Source organism: Rattus rattus, chromosome 1 (assembly GCF_011064425.1).
Source record: "Rattus rattus isolate New Zealand chromosome 1, Rrattus_CSIRO_v1, whole genome shotgun sequence".
Classification (NCBI taxonomy): Eukaryota; Metazoa; Chordata; class Mammalia; order Rodentia; family Muridae; genus Rattus; species Rattus rattus.
Window position 1 is genome coordinate 248,460,139 of NC_046154.1, and position 13,063 is coordinate 248,473,201.

General features: G+C 50.3%; 1 long non-coding RNA gene across 1 annotated transcript; it reads left to right on the forward strand.

Annotated features, from left to right (window-relative positions):
* The first annotated feature begins 9,004 nt into the window (after positions 1-9,004).
* Positions 9,005-12,755, forward strand: LOC116912939. Its single transcript, XR_004389512.1, has 3 exons — positions 9,005-9,193; positions 10,267-10,474; positions 12,414-12,755. It is a non-coding gene; the product is annotated as an uncharacterized LOC116912939 (long non-coding RNA).
* The last annotated feature ends 308 nt before the right edge of the window (positions 12,756-13,063 follow it).

The window sequence follows — 13,063 nt, forward strand, 5'->3', positions numbered from 1 at the left end:
GGAAACTTCTAGTTCTTCGATGGTTTGCTGGGGCATACAGGTGAAGGATGCCTTGCTAAAACAAACACGTGAAAGACTGTTTTCCCGAAGTAGATGCAGGTGAAAGGATGTTTGGACGTAGCAAACGCGTGAAAGGACGCTTGATGAAGGACCGTAAAAATGACCCCACAGACAGTGGGGGACGAGCACTGAGCCTTGGTTTGGTTTGATCCGCCTCACTATTCTTTGCTAAAGACACGCGTGTGTTGGTTTGCTTTACCCATCACTGTTAAGCTCGACTTGTGATAACTCTGACATCGAGAGAAGCTCGCCCAAGAACTGCTCGTGAGGTTCCTGTGGCAGCTTGCTGCCTCAGTGGCCTGCCTCAGGTCGGTGGCCAGCCTCGTGTTGTTTTAGGATTGAACTACAGCTGCCTGGTGTCTGCCGAGAGGACTGGACTGTGGCTGCTGACTGGTGCCTGGTGTCTGCCTGCCTAGAGGACTGGTCTGCAGCTGCTGAACCATATTTGGTGTTCGCTACAGGGCTGAATTGCTGCCCGAGAAGATCAAGCTCACCCCTAAATAACGATGCAGGTCCACTTCCCCCCTATCCTAATAACTTTTATCTTCCACTACCTCTGCTGGGTGGGAGGCCAGAGCAGACGTTGAACCCTTATTAAAAGTAGGTTGCAAAAGACTTATGCCTACACCCCACCCAGGGGCCCCCTGAATATTGCCCTTTGCCCTGCTGGTTCCAGCCCTCAGGAGGCCACAGCCCTGTCATTAGGACAAGCAGCCACAAGCACGGGGACACACATAGGACCTCGCTGCATGCTGAATCTGGGGTGAAGTTCAGACTGCCAAGAGAAACACAGGCTGCAGCAGATCTGCCACACGGCCCAAACCAGTCCTGGTCAGAGCAATCCCCATGAGTGGACACTCACAACACTTCTAATGGTGGCCAGTGGTCAATCTGGACAGAGTTAATACAGATGAGCGAGCTCCCATACGTTTATGGGACCATAGATCCAGGAGACAGTGGTGGGCTTGGCTTTCTGCTGGCAGGAAGGCTGAGACGGCCAGGAGAGTTACCTAGGACTGTGGCCCAGGGTTGGGTGGTGTAAAGGCTTTCCTGTGCAAGGCTTCTGATATGAGGGTGTCTGAGCCCCTGGCGATAGGAGTAGCATGGGAAAGGCTGTAGCAGAGCTGACTCAGAAGTCCCTGATGACAAGGGTGTACGTCAGCAGGAGTGGTTCTTTTTCGCAAGACACAAAACTTTCTAGGAAAGAAACCATGATAAAAGAGTGTGGTGCTTTGAATGAGACTATACCTAATAGGTTCATATACTTGAATACTTGGTCATCAGGGAGTGGAACTGTTGGAAAGGATTAGAAGGATGAGAAGGGATGGCCTTGTTGGAGGAAGCGTGTTAATGGGGGTGGGCGTTGAGGTTTCAAAAGCTCGAGCCAGGCCCAATTATCTCTCTCCCTTGGTCTGTGGATCAACATAGCTCTCAGCTACTGGTCCAGTACAATAAATGCTGCTGTGCTCCCCATCACGATGATAATGGACCAAGCCTTTGAAATAAGTAAGCTCTCAATTGAATGCTTTCGATCCAAAGAATTGTTGTGGCCATGGTGTTTCTTCACAGCAATAGAACAGGGACCAAAAGCAAAGTTCCCATACTTAGTAACGCATACGTTTTGTGAGAGAAAAGCTTAGACTGTTTGGGGGAGGTAAGTCCTAGGGGCTTACATTCAACCTGGGCAGTAGAGGCTTCTTAGCTCTCCAAGTTGGGGACAAATGGCTGACCATATGCTAAGTCTGAAGTGCTGTGGTCCCAAGAGGAAAAGACGGAACATGAGTTTCGATTGATCATAGAAATAAACGAAGCCAAAGGCTGAAAAAAGATGGAGGAGGAGGAAAAGAAGAGAAGGGGAGGGGGAGGAGGAAGAGGAGGAAGAGGAAGAGGAGGAAGAAGAAAAGTGGAGGAGGAAGTGGAGGAGGAAGCAACTTGCAATGTTCAGCCTAAGGGGAAGGGAACATGAGTACCCAGAGGCTTTGAGCCAGCCTCCAGCCTGGTGAGCTAGAAACTGAGGGACCCACAGGACCATGCTGACCAAGATGCAGGATACCCGTCAATCTTTTATCCAGAAGTTCTAGAAAAATCTCATGGTCTCTCAGGGGCACCTTTTTGTTGAACTCTATCTTGAAAGCTACTAAGTTCAACTCCTAAATCCAACCCAGAGAGCAAGATCTTGTGGTGAGAATGTGTTTTTGGCACTTGTCAAGTCGAGGTCGTCAGAATGGGCCGCCATCCAATATGAACGTGGCCTCTCATAAGAGAATGCTGTGTGAATAGGAGACACACTGATGAGAACGACCCTGCGAGAAGGCGGAGACAGAGGGCTGCAGCCTCCAGATTGGGTGCAGCCTCTGGATTGGAAGCAGAGTAGAAAGTGGCCTTAAGACAAGCTGTCTGCATAGCTGTGAGCCAGTCATGATGACCAGGTAGGTGACATCCCATTGGCTTAGTCCAAGTCAGGCTATCTTTGGAGCTGGTGTGGTACCACTGCCGCCTCAGATAGCTACTCTGCAGATAGAGGGAAGAGGGTCCTAGAGAAGGCCAAATAAAGACAATATTCAAGGACACAAATGTCTGGCAGATCAGTGTGGATCCGCATTTCACCCCGCTGCTGAGGTACTGGGCAAACAAAACACAGAGCGCTTGACTGCGATTACCCTGCACTGCTCTCAAGTGCTGGGTTCGAATGAAGCACTGATATACTTCTCAGGGTGGGAAAATGTAGCCTGGGATGTGGGAGGCTGAAGACGAGGATCCCAAGCTCTCGGACATCCAGTTGCCGTTGGAAACCACATGGAATTGGAAGGAAGGTGGGGGTTCGGGGTGGGGGTGGGGTTCAAACTAGACATCCAGGTGCCACTGGGTTGTGGAGAGTTGGGAACGAAGTTGAGGGTCCACAGACCTGTGACAAGGTTGGGGCCTAGGGGAGGAGAACTCTGGCTTAGCTCGTCAGCAAAAGTCCTTAGCTTAGCAGGGTCCTCTGGGCACAGAGGAGGGGTTTTCTGTGAGAGGCTTAGGTAGTGCAGCTCTGTAGACAAAGGCCTTCTCCATGCTCCCCACAGCAGTTCTTGATGAAAGAGGCAGTCCTCAGTTCCAAACTATTTATTGAATGTTCATCGTGGAAAATGAGTGCATACCACCTTCTCAGGGTGGATCAGAGATTAAATACCTGTTGCAGGAAGGAATGTCTGGGAAGGGAAGCTTTTTGGCTCAACCCTCAGGGTCTGTCTGGATACCTCATGAGCATGGAGAACTCTGTTCTGATCTACATGACCACAGGTCACATTTCCTATGTGGGAAGTATGACACATGTTCCAGGCCAGGTAGGGAGCAGACAGCCGCCTACTGTCTCAGATGGGTGCCTGGGTTCTGGGGACTCTGAACCCGTTCAACCTTACCAAGTTTCCTGGTACAGTCTACTGTTCCACAGGTCAGGGCTCAAGACTCCAAGTAGGGCTCCAGGGTCAGCACACGAGCTTTCCACAATGAGGAGAGTTGGGACACAGAGGGTGAGTGTGGCAGCCACACCTGGACCATCAGTAGCTCTGTGGCTGTCACATTTCTCCACTGCCCCATTTCCACCCCATTCAACCACCCTGACGTACAAGTCAATTTTATTTTTCTCGAAATCACAGTTCTGAAGAATCAGTGAGGTGAAGCTAATGGGTAGTAGGTAGGTCTGAGGGCGCTGCAGGAACTCCTGCAAACGGCACCAGGACACCACATACCACTGCAGCCTGGCGGCCCTGGCTTTTGTACACAGACTCCTGGTAAACCTGCCCCCACTGATACCCTCCGGCCCTGGAGATCAGCTTGGCGGGTCAATACAGATATAACAAAGGTATCTGTGTGTGTGTGCGTGTGCGTGGGGGAGGGAGGGGGAGGGAGAGGGAGAGAGAGAGAGAGAGAGAGAGAGAGAGAGAGAGAGAGAGAGAGAATGTTTTCCTAACAAGTTTGAGGCCTAGGATTCAGTCCAGGCCCTGGGGAGGCAGTGCCAGGAGGATCCACAGGTCTCTCCATGGCCAGTCAATCTAGCTGAATTGAGGAGCTTCAGGTTTAATAAGAAGCCTTTTCTCAGAGCTGGAGAGAGGGCTCAGTGGTTAAGAGCACTGGCTGCTCTTCCAGAGGTCCTGAGTTCAAATCCCAGCAACTACATGGTGGCTCACAACCATCTGTAATGAAGTCTGATGCCTTCTTCTGGTGTGTCTGAAGACAGCAACAGTGGACTCGTAGGTAATAAATAAATAAATCTTAAAAAAAAAAAAAAAGAAGCCTTGTCTCAAAAAACTAATGTGGATAGAGATCAAAAAATGAAACCTGATGAAGACCTCTGACCTTCACATTTGCGTGCACGTACAACAGCCACACACGTGTGCAACCTCTCTACACACAAAAAATTTTAAATTTAAAAAAAAAATTGGACACATGGGTTGTTGGCCTGCGCCTTTGGCCTGAGCACTGAGAAGCAGAGGCAGGTGGATCATAGAGATGAGTCTGAGGGCAGCCCGGTCCATGCAGGGAGTTCCAACCCAGACAGGGCTATGTAGTAAGACCCTGTCTCAAAATGAATTAATTGGGGTTGGAGAGATGGCTCAGAGGTTAAAAGGCACTGGCTGCTCTTTCAGGAGCTCTGGGTTCAATGAGCTGGGGCACCCACATGGCTCATAACTACAGTTCCAAGAGATTTGGTGCATCTTCTGGCCTCTGTGGGCACCAGGCAGACACATGGTACACAGACATACAGGCAGGCAAAAATGCTGACACACGTAAAATAATAAACATAGTAATTAAAATTTTAAATTATTTAATTAATTAGAAATAAAAGAAAGTTCCCTGGGGCAGTTGGTAAAGAGCTAATGAGAGGGAAGTTTACCAGTCCTGCCCAGCCCTTCCAACCAACAGGTGCTTCAAGTTGCCCTGCCTGCCCTTCCCGCCTCTCCCTGCCCTCACCACCCACCCTGACACCACCTCTCTGGTTTCACTTCCTAAGAGCTCTCACTGGGAGTTCATGTCAGCTCTAGATCTCAGCCCTTTCATTCCGCCGCTCCAGATGGGCAGCAGCTGTTTGCTTTTGGGGAGGCGCCTTTGTCCCAGTTGAAGACCGCTTTGGCTAAAACATGTCTGCCCACTCCAGAAGCTCTCTCAAGACAGGACATGCTGGGCATATCAACCCAGACCTGTAATCCCAACTACTCAAGAGGCAGAGGCAGGCCAACCTGAACAATTTATAGAGATCCTATTTAAAGACAAAAAGTTTCTTTCTGTTTCTTTTTCCTTTCTTTGTTTCCTTGTTTCTTTGTTCTTTGTTTCTCTGTTTCTTTGTTTCTCTTTCTTTCTCTCTTTCTCTTTCTCTCTCTCTTCTCCCTTCTTTTCTCTCTCTCTCTCTCTCTCTCTCTCTCTCTCTCTCTCTCTCTCTCTCTCTCTCTAGGTCTAGAGCTGAAGCTCAATGGTAGAAGCCTTGTCAAGCTGCCACCCACTCGCAGGTCCTAGATTCAGTCCTTAGCACAGCCAAAGAAAGGAAAGAAATCTTAAGCTGATCACAGGGGATGCATCCTTGTAACCCCAATAATGCGGAGGCTAAGGTAGGTCGAGGCCAGCCTGTGTGGCATAGGAAGTGACAGACTAACTCAGACACTGTCTCAAAGCAAGCAATCAAACAAACAGATAAACAAGTCACCAAGATCCACGCTCTGGACAGGCACCCATCAAAGCTTCCGCTTCTTGTCTGGTGAGCTCTGGCTTTAACCTCTTTAGGGCTACCCATAGACATGGAGACGCTGCACCCCCTACATCTATCACACCATGATCAAGTCCCACACACCTGTGAACCTCTTCCCAAGGTGAAGCCACTAAAGCCCAAAGGCAAGGAGAATCTCTCCTGGGATGACAAGGCTCCAGTGTGCACTTGGACTCCAAGGTTCTCCATGGGCCTCAGAACATCACTAGAGCTCTGGAGAAGGCTGCCACTGCTACTGACAGGACCAGACAGATCCAGCAAGAGAGTCAACAGTACATCTCCAAGCCCTTGACTAGAAGTGACACTGAAGGTTGAGAAAAATCATAAGAAAGACAAATCCGGTGACGAGCTTGATTACATGAGCTGTGGCTATCAGTTTACTCCAGTCAGAAAACGCCTAGGGAGCAGTGGACATGCTTCCTTTGCCAATCCTGTGTCCTTCCCAGATCAATAAGCAACGAGGAGATCTGAGCTGCCCACAAGGCCAAGGATTCTCTTACTTTTCCTCTGTTCCCATAGTCTAGATGCACTCTGAGGACCAGACCCCAAGTCAGGTAGGCATCTACCCCTCTGCCACACCAGAGACTGTTCCATTTTCAGGTGAATCTGAGGAGACTTGAGTTGCATGAGGGGTAAGATTCAAGTGACTGAACAAGCAAGGCCAAACTTTGTGTCTCACTGCCTGACTGTACCAGCAAGAGCCCAGGAGCTTGGAGTTCTGGACTAGGGTTTGTAGCCCAGCAGCAGGAAGCTAATCAGTATAGGTCAAGTTGTACCCATCTGTAGATCCACCCTGTCCCCAGCTCTGCCTCAGAGAAATCACCATGGGCTCCTGAGGCTTCGCAAAGTGACCACAGAGAACAGGTAGTTCTCGAGCCTAGGGCATCTGAAACAAGAAACTCCCTGCAGGGCTGCATCTGACAGGCCTTGAGAGGGTGCTACTCGGTCCTGGCAAGGTGCTGTATCCGGCTGATTTCCAGTTTTTGCCAGGACACTTAGGGCTCAGTCAGATTTTTTTTTTTTTTTTTTTCGGAGCTGGGGACCGAACCCAGGGCCTTGCGCTTGCTAGGCAAGCGCTCTACCACTGAGCTAAATCCCCAACCCCTCTCAGTCAGATTTTGTGACAGGTCCCTGTGCTTAGAGTCCCTGTGGCAGATCCAGCAGGGCCTGGATCCTTGACACGAATGCTGCCAGTTTCATGATGTCATAAGCAACCCCTGAATGGCAGCCTGTCATGCAAAGATGTCCCCAGCTCCTTGGAACCCCCTCAGTATAGGAACCTTCTTCACACCTGTATCCACTGAAGGGGTCACTACCACCAGCCTCTTTCTCTCCCAACCCCTGCATACTTGCTCCTTCCTCTCTCTTCCCCAACCATGGCCGCCACCCACGGTGGCTATCCAGACACCGAGCTTCAAATGCTGCTGGTTGGGAGAATGTGCCTGGTGGCCTCTGCTGGGACAGTGGGAGGGGGGCATCCTTCCAGCTGGGTGGTGGGGCTAATCCCTGAGGCTCCAGGTAGGGGCCAGAGAGAACAGCAAAAGCAGATGTACAAGGCAGCGGCCACTCATGTAAATGGGCAAGCTCCCTGGGACTTGCTGGCACCCGCGGTGCTGGTTTCTCTATTCACTGGAATTCCGTTGCTTGTCCCCACCCAACTTTATAAACCCAACAGTTTATGGCAGGCGGCTTGAGAGGCCTGACCTAGCTTTGCAGCTGTCTTGTTTATCTCTGTCAAGGCCAAGGAGAGGAGAAGGGTGTGCTAGGCTCCTCTCTGAAAGGTGATAGGGGTCCACCCTTTTTTGCAGGGCACTGGAGTGCCATGAGAGCCGTTCTCCTGGACTCTGCCCAGGGGCCTCAGCCCAAGAGCTCTACCGAGAAGTGATTCCTCAGAGGACACTCCCCATGCGTGTCTGATGGCTCCATACAAGCTTTATTCCCTACCTTTAGATTGTGTGTGTGTGTGTGTGTGTGTGTGTGTGTGTGTGTGTGTGTGTGTGTGTGTGTGTGTAGGGGAGGGGGTACTTATGAGTTTCCTCTGTCTGTGTTTCTGAGTTTAGTTTCCCTCCTATCAGTCAAGAGAAGGCTCCTGAGGAGTGCTTGTCATGTCTACACACCAGACAGGAAGAAGGCAAGCCTCCCTCCAGCGGTGAGAGGTAGGAAAACCCCACAGGGTATAACTTGGCAGGGCTGATGAAAATTCAGTGAGTTCAGAAGTCAGCATTTGTATGGAACCGACCCCAGGTAGTCCCAAAGGTCCTGCATGGCTTAGCCCGGTAAAGGCAGACCAGAAACAACCCAGGGACACTGCCAGGACCCATTAAAAGCCACAGCCCATCTATATAGCCAAACTCTAGGCAGCTGGCAAAGAGAGACAAGGTTCTAGAAACGGCTGAAGAGGGGTGATCAGGCTCTGGGACCTCAAAGGATAAGAGGTTAGAACTGTCATGTCGTGCTACATTCATCGGGAAGGAAATGTACTTTTCTTTAGTGTGGATGTTAAAAAGCGCATAATCTTGGTGCCTAAAATAACAAAAATACATTCTTTCATGACCCTGGAAGCCGAAAGCTCAAAATCAAGGTGTCCTTCACTATATCTCCTTATGTGGGGTGGGGTGGGGAGATATTTGCCCGATTCTCACTCCTAGTGGATCCTTAGATATGGGAGCCCAGCCCCAGTCTCTGCTCCACCTTTTCAGTTTTCTCCCACCTGTGACCTTTAGTCAGCCACAGCTCTCTGCATGGCCTCTAATTACTGCTGTAACCCGCACCACTTTGACACTGACCTGGCCAGGACTATGGGGAGTGAAGAGATAAGAGTCAGCCAGTCAGACAAGACAGATAGACAGACAGACAAGCTGGGATCAGGAGGGTTGTGAGGCTTTGACGGAGATGCACCAGCAAACTCAGCTTACTGATCACAAACAGCATGAACAAGAAGTCCGCTCATCTTGGTAGGGGGTCTCTCGAGAGGCGTGGTCTCAGGTGGAGGAGGAGTTCCCATGGATCTGAGGCGCTCACTGGGGCTTCATCTGCTCCTCACCAATTACAGTTACAAAGACACTCCTCCTGAGGAAGACCACATTTCCCAAGTATCTGGAGTCAACATTCAGACCACAGCAAGGAGGAAAACACACATACGTGTTTGCTTTAACAAGCCCCAGAAAGAATGCAGATCTCACTGTCCTTTGTCCAACGCTCAGGTTTGCTGAAGACAAGGGAAATGAATGCCAAATGTTCAATGACCTCACCGAGCTCCTCTCAAGGGCCCTGGCTCACCTGCGGGGCCCTGGCTACCAGCAATGTCTGGGCTTCTTTATAGTGGTCCTGGTTAAACCCCTGACCGTCTCTGGTCCCTCTCCACAACCACTGCTTCTCTGTGACACTGGAGTGGTACGTTTAGCTTACCCAGCTAACACAACTCAGATCAACAATATGGTGTGGACATAAACCCATGCAGAGACCAGAGCCATAGCCCATTTTGGCTCATAACACCCTGGGGCCACTAAAGGAGGGATGAAACGCCATTTGTCACCTGTTGATGGATTGGGTTTAAAAACTGCCCACGAAAATACACATGTAGTGTTTAGCCCCTGGCATCTCGGAATGTGACCTTTTTTGGAAATAGGGTCTTTGCGAGTAGTTGAAATGAGGTCATACTCGTGAAAGATACATCCCCAATCCAACATGACTGGTGTCCTTAAAACACCGCTGTGTGCAAGTGGTGACACAGAGGTGACGACATCATGTGACAGTGGGCGGAGTGGGTGATGTACCAAAGCTAAGAGGAGCGCAGGAGCGCAGCACCAGCAGAAGCTGGAGAGGCTAGGACAGATTCCCCTCAGCCTCACCAGGGCCCGTCATGCCTGACCTCCATCCAGATGTGGTCCGGGGGTGCAAGAAAGTGTTTCTGCTGTGTGAGACCTCCTAGCTTGGCGTGTTGGAGGCATCACCGGGTCCTCCTGCACCAGCTCTAGCCCCCGACAGGTGGCTACACCGTGAGCTCAGCCAAGAAGCAGGTGTCATCCAAGTTTGGGTGGGACTCTCCCGGGTACCCTGGCAAGATGAGCAAAGAAAGCACTGGAAGGAGTACGGGTCACTTCCTCATCAGAGCCCATCGTTTAACACAGTGCTTGGGCTGATCTGATGCAGTCTGAGTGTGTGGCCCATCTCTAGCAAGTCCTCAGCTCCTTAGGAAATCTGACCAGGGTCCCCAGGGATGCTCATCTGTTTTAGTTGCTGGGCTTCTGATCACCGGGACTCACGGGTCCGGTGCCCCTGACAATCTCCCCTTCTCCTGGTGGTCACTGCTGTCATACAAATTTCTATCATTCAGGCAGAGTCAGAGCGCCTTGTGGGCGGAGTCTCCCCTGAGATCCCTCAGCTACCGGTGGCTGTGCACCTGAGCCTGTAGGGAGTTTCATTGCCTGGTGATGGGCTTGCTCCTCCCTTCACTTTGTTCCCAGGGCATCTGTTTGCAAAGCCTGACAAGGCTGTCAATAGGTCAGGCATCAAATGGTTCTCAAAGCCATTATCCTGAGTATCCCATCCTCCACCACATACCTGTGCCTGCATGGCTACCCACCAACAAAACTACCACGTGACTCTACCAGCCAGAGGGGCCTGTGGATCCAGTGACCAACTGATGAAATCCAGGGAAGCAGCATGGGGGAGGTGAGTGGCTAAGGGAATGAGCAGCTCCAGAAGCTGCTCTGTGCTTTCTGTCCCCTTTGCCCAGCCTGAGGACTGTGCTTGACCTCCCCTTGGGGCACGGTTGTTGCCACAGCCTGTGGTGACTTTGAGAAAGATCACGACCATAAAAATACTCATGTGGGTGCCCAACTGTGACAAGAGGTGTTGTCTGACTGTCCACCTGAGCTTCTTCCCACCCTCAGCCTCTACCCTCTAAACCCCAGGGCACCCCTTCATATCTGCAAGAGGGTCTAGGAGCCCTGGTAATTTATGCTCACGTCTTTGACCCAGGCACCCTTAGGCATGGCCAGCAGTGTTTCCTGCTCTGCCAGGCACAAGGTGGAGAGGCACCACAGAGAGAAAGGAACTTACGACCCCGGGTGACACAGAAGTAAAACCAAGACACCAACATAGACAGTAATAGGAGAAGGCTAGAGAAAATGGAAAGCTTCAAAGAGGATAATACAAGAGGAAAAAATGGTGCATAAGATGTGGAGAGGCAGGGCACGGGGTGGCAGGGACCGAGTGAGCCTGGGGATCAGGCCAGGTAGCAGAGCCAGCAAGATGGCTCAGTGGGGAGAAGAAGCATTTGTCCTGCAAGCCCAACTACATGAGTTCCGTTCTTGGAGCCAGTTTGTGTTATAGGACTTGTGTACCCACATGCACACACACAAACACACACACATATATACCTGCACTCATGCACACATATATACATGCAAACATGCACATATACACACATGCAAACATGCACACACATGTATAAATGCACACATGCATACATGCACATATAAATACATGCATATATGCACACACAATACACGTATATACACATATGTGCATACACATATACATGCACACACGTGCACACACATATATGCACACGTACACACATATGAACACATATCACACACACACATTCATCTCAGCAACAATATCACAAAATTAAAAACAAATAACTAACTTTTAAAAAGGAAGAACAGAGTAAGAAACCAATCAATGTCCAGGGGAGAGGTGGCAGAGGTGAGGGCACATTGCCCCAGAGGCTGTAGAGGAGACCGGAACCAGGCCTGCTTCCTAGAACTAGAGGGAGGAGGGAGATCACGGGACAAGAGGCTCCAGAGGGTTAGGGAAGACAGAGCTGCGCCCTGAGCCCACGGCAAAGCTGAAAACACTGAAGACAAGAGGGAAATTGTACGGGTCCTGATAGCAAAGGAAGAAAGCTGGGGCGGGCTCCGTGGAGGGTTTCACAGCAGTGGTGCAGAGTGTGAGAGACAATAGAGTGTTGTTCTGAGGCACTGACAGGGAAGACCTCCAGCCTTAGCCGTTTATACACAGCCATTCAGACAGCATTCAATAAAAGGTCAGGATAAAGACAACACCCTCAGACTCCAAGTCTTCCCAGGGTGAGAGCATTGTGGGGGTGTCAGAGGCGAAAAAGGCAGGCATGAGAGACAGGGAGGGAGCGTCCCCCCCAGACTGGGGGGAAAAGAGACAGAAAAATTGAACAGCAGAAATGGGTGTTCACACAGATGGGCCATAGAGCAGCCTTGGGTTTGGTGGCCATCTTCCTCTTCAGGGATGTTGGCATAGGTGAGCCATGAAGATGGAGAGACAGGCAGGAGTGTGAGTCTTAGGGGCAGCCAAGTTACAAACAAAAGGCTAAACGTTGCTGAATTAGTGAGAGAAAACATGATCCATTCTCAGGAAAGCAAAGTGGAGAGGAAGTAAAATGCCACGGTAAGGCTGTGGAGTCCCTAAGCACTATGTAGTTCTGGCTATCCTGGAATTCACTCTATAGACCAGGCTGGCCTCAACTCAGAAATCTATCAGCCTGTTTCCTGAGTGCTGGTATTAAAGGCGTGCACCACCACTGCCCAGCAGAGAGTGACTTTAAAACAATCATTTATTTTTATCTCAGGCACACTGATATTTGGCCTGCATGGATGTCTGTGTGAGGGTGTCGGATCCCTGGAACTTAAGCTACAGACGGTTGTGTGCTGCCATGTGGGTCCAGGGAATCGAAACTCAGTCCTCTGGAAGAGAAAGCAGTGCGCTTAACTCCTGAGCCATCTCTCCAACCCAGAAAGTAACTTTTAATAAGATCTATCAGCATGTAGCCTCCTTCTATTTAGGAGAGGGCAATCATCCCTTGCAGCCCAGGCTGGCTTCAAGGATGACCTTAATTTTTATGTTCCTTCCTAGATTTCCCAAGTACTCTGTGTGTGTGTGTGTGTGTGTGTGTGTGTGTGTGTGTGTGTGTGTGTGTACCATGTACATACTGGGTGCTCCTGGAGGTCAGAAGACGGACTCATACTCCCTTGAACTGGAGTTACAAATAATTGTAAGCTACCATGTGGGTGCTGGGAACTAAATCCAGGCTCTCTGGAAGAGCAACGAGTGTTCTTAACTGCTCAGCCATTTCTCCAGACCCCCCTTAGTTAATTCTGATCAACTAGATTAGAGAATTGTTGGAATCAAACTTAAAAATAATAGGACTTGCTTGGCATGGTGACTCATGTATTTAATCCTGGCATTCAAGAAGGAGAGGCAGAGGGAACTCTGTGAGGT